Raw genomic sequence first — 4,877 nt, forward strand, 5'->3', positions numbered from 1 at the left:
AGATGAGCTGTGGAGTCCTTACATTGGGCTTTCCACCAAGCAATAGGACTGCCGTGTACTTACATAGCACGGGACGGCTTAGATGAGCTGTGGTGTCCTTACATTGGGCTTTCCACCCAGCATTAGGACCGCCGTGTACTTAGCACGGGACCGCTTAGATGAGATGTGGTGTCCTTACATTGGGCTTTCCACGCAGCAATATGACAGCCGTGTACATAGCCAACCCATAGCCACTTCCATGTTATGTGACAAAGATTCATATCAGTTGAATTTATGGACTTCATCTTTGTAAACAATATTTAGCACGATGTGTGTACGGTAGTCGAGCCAAAATTGATACCTGCTGAGTGCGACGTGGGATAATTACAAAGAAGGCTGTCCACAGTTCAGATTAAAAGATAAGAAGCGGTCAGATTGACAGGAAACTGTTAAAACTGCCTCGTATAGGCGGAGAATCTATAATATAATACACAAGGCTAATCAAGGGCATAGGAGGAGAATCTATAATATAATACACAAGGCTAATCAACGGAATAGGAGGAGAATCTATAATATAATACACAAGGCTAATCAACGGCATAGGAGGAGAATCTATAATATAATACACACGGCTAATCAACGGAATAGGAAAGTAATCTATAATATAATATACAAGGCTAGTCAAGGATATACGAGGAGAATCTATAATATAATACACAAGGCTAATCAACGGCATAGGAGGAGAATCTATAATATAATACACAAGGCTAATCAACGGCATACCAGAAGAATCTATAATATAATACACAAGGCTAATCAACGGAATAGGAGGAGAATCTATAATATGAGACACAAGGCTAATCAACGGAATGGGAGGAGAATCTATAATATGATACACAAGGCTAATCAACGGAATGGGAGGAGAATCTATAATATAATACACAAGGCTAATCAACGGAATGGGAGGAGAATCTATAATATAATACACAAGGCTAATCAACGGAATGGGAGGAGAATCTATAATATAATACACAAGGCTAATCAACGGAATGGGAGGAGAATCTATAATATAATACACAAGGCTAATCAACGGAATAGGAGGAGAATCTATAATATAACACACAACGCTAATCAACGGCATACGAGGAGAATCTATAATATAACACACAACGCTAATCAACGGCATACGAGGAGAATCTATAATATAACACACAAGGCTAATCAACGGAATGGGAGGAGAATCTATAATATAATACACAAGGCTAATCAACGGAATGGGAGGAGAATCTATAATATAATACACAAGGCTAATCAACAGAATCGGAGGAGAATCTATAATATAATACACAAGGCTAATCAACGGAATAGAGGGAGAATCTATAATATAATATACAAGGCTAATCAACGGAATGGGAGGAGAATCTATAATATAATACACAAGGCTAATCAACGAAATAGGAGGAGAATCTATAATATAATATACAAGGCTAATCAACGGCATAGGAGGAGAATCTATAATATAATACACAAGGCTAATCAACGGAATAGGAAAGGAATCTATAATATAATATACAAGGCTAGTCAAGGATATACGAGGATAATCTATAATATAATACACACGGCTAATCAACGGAATAGGAAAGGAATCTATAATATAATATACAAGGCTAATCAAGGATATACGAGGAGAATCTATAATATAATACACAAGGCTAATCAACGGCATACGAGAAGAATCTATAATATAATACACAAGGCTAATCAACGGAATAGGAGGAGAATCTATAATATAATACACAAGTCTAATCAACGGAATAGGAGGAGAATCTATAATATAATACACAAGGCTAATCAACGGAATAGAGGGAGAATCTATAATATAATACACAAGTCTAATCAACGGAATCGGAGGAGAATCTATAATATAATACACAAGGCTAATCAAGGGCATAGGCGGAGAATCTATAATATAATACACAAGGCTAATCAACGGCATACGATGAGAATCTATAATATAATACACAAGGCTAATCAACGGAATCGGAGGAGAATCTATAATATAATACACAAGGCTAATCAAGGGCATAGGAGGAGAATCTATAATATAATACACAAGGCTAATCAACGGCATAGGAGGAGAATCTATAATATAATACACAAGGCTAATCAACGGCATAGGAGGAGAATCTATAATATAATACACAAGGCTAATCAACGGCATAGGAGGAGAATCTATAATATAATACACAAGGCTAATCAACGGCATAGGAGGAGAATCTATAATATAATACACAAGGCTAATCAACGGAATGGGAGGAGAATCTATAATATAATACACAAGGCTAATCAACGGAATGGGAGGAGAATCTATAATATAATACACAAGGCTAATCAACGGCATAGGAGGAGAATCTATAATATAATACACAAGGCTAATCAACGGAATGGGAGGAGAATCTATAATATAATACACAAGGCTAATCAACGGAATGGGAGGAGAATCTATAATATAATACACAAGGCTAATCAACGGCATAGGAGGAGAATCTATAATATAATACACAAGGCTAATCAAGGAGGAGAATATATTATATAATACACAAGGCTAATCAACGGCATAGGAGGAGATAGGAGGAGAATCTATAATATAATACACAAGGCTAATCAACGGAATGGGAGGAGAATCTATAATATAATACACAAGGCTAATCAACGGCATAGGAGGAGAATATATTATATAATACACAAGGCTAATCAACGGCATAGGAGGAGAATCTATAATATAATACACAAGGCTAATCAACGGCATAGGAGGAGAATCTATAATATAATACACAAGGCTAATCAACGGAATGGGAGGAGAATCTATAATATAATACACAAGGCTAATCAACGGCATACCAGAAGAATCTATAATATAATACACAAGGCTAATCAATGGAATGGGAGGAGAATCTATAATATAATACACAAGGCTAATCAACGGAATGGGAGGAGAATCTATAATATAATAGACAAGGCTAATCAACGGTATAGGAGGAGAATCTATAATATAATATACAAGGTTAATCAACGGAATAGGAGGAGAATCTATAATATAATACACAAGGTTAAACCACGGTATAGGAGGAGAATCTATAATATAATATACAAGGCTAATCAACGGTATAGGAGGAGAATCTATAATATAATACACAAGGCTAATCAACGGAATGGGAGGAGAATCTATAATATAATACACAAGGCTAATCAACGGAATGGGAGGAGAATCTATAATATAATACACAAGACTAATCAACGGAATGGGAGGAGAATCTATAATATAATACACAAGGCTAATCAACGGAATGGGAGGAGAATCTATAATATAATACAGAAGGCTAATCAACGGAATGGGAGGAGAATCTATAATATAATACACAAGGCTAATCAACGGAATGGGAGGAGAATCTATAATATAATACACAACGCTAATCAACGGTATAGGAGGAGAATCTATAATATAATACAGAAGGCTAATCAACGGAATCGGAGTAGAATCTATAATATAATACACAAGGCTAATCAACGGAATCGGAGTAGAATCTATAATATAATACAGAAGGCTAATCAACGGAATCGGAGTAGAATCTATAATATAATACACAAGGCTAATCAACGGAATAGGAGGAGAATCTATAATATAATACACAAGGCTAATCAACGGAATAGGAGGAGAATCTATAATATAATACACAAGGCTAATCAACGGAATGGGAGGAGAATCTATAATATAATACACAAGGCTAATCAACGGAATGGGAGGAGAATCTATAATATAATACACAAGGCTAATCAACGGTATAGGAGGAGAATCTATAATATAATACAGAAGGCTAATCAACGGAATCGGAGTAGAATCTATAATATAATACACAAGGCTAATCAACGGAATAGGAGGAGAATCTATAATATAATACACAAGGCTAATCAACGGAATAGGAGGAGAATCTATAATATAATACACAAGGCTAATCAACGGAATGGGAGGAGAATCTATAATATAATACACAAGGCTAATCAACGGAATAGGAGGAGAATCTATAATATAATACACAAGGCTAATCAACGGAATAGGAGGAGAATCTATAATAGAACACACAAGGCTAATCAACGGAATGGGAGGAGAATCTATAATAGAACACACAAGGCTAATCAACGGTATAGGAGGAGAATCTATAATATAATACACACGGCTAATCAACGGCATAGGAGGAGAATCTATAATATAATACACAAGGCTAATCAACGGTATAGGAGGAGAATCTATAATATAATATACAAGGCTAATCAACGGAATAGGAAGAGAATCTATAATATAATACACAAGGTTAATCAACGGAATAGGAAGAGAATCTATAATATAACACACAAGGCTAATCAACGGAATGGGAGTAGAATCTATAATATAATACACAAGGTTAATCAACGGTATAGGAGGAGAATCTATAATATAATACACAAGGCTAATAAACGGAATAGGAGGAGAATCTATAATATAATACACAAGGCTAATCAACGGTATAGGAGGAGAATCTATAATATAATATACAAGGCTAATCAACGGAATAGGAGGAGAATCTATAATATAATACACAAGGCTAATCAACGGAATAGGAGGAGAATCTATAATATAATACACAAGGCTAATCAACGGTATAGGAGGAGAATCTATAATATAATATACAAGGCTAATCAACGGTATAGGAGTAGAATCTATAATATAATACACAAGGCTAATCAACGGAATGGGAGTAGAATCTATAATATAATACACAAGGCTAATCAACGGTATAGGAGGAGAATCTATAATATAATACAGAAGGCTAATCAACGGAATCGGAGTAGAATCTATAATA

Source organism: Gigantopelta aegis, chromosome 3 (assembly GCF_016097555.1).
Source record: "Gigantopelta aegis isolate Gae_Host chromosome 3, Gae_host_genome, whole genome shotgun sequence".
In the NCBI taxonomy this organism is placed as follows: Eukaryota; Metazoa; Mollusca; class Gastropoda; order Neomphalida; family Peltospiridae; genus Gigantopelta; species Gigantopelta aegis.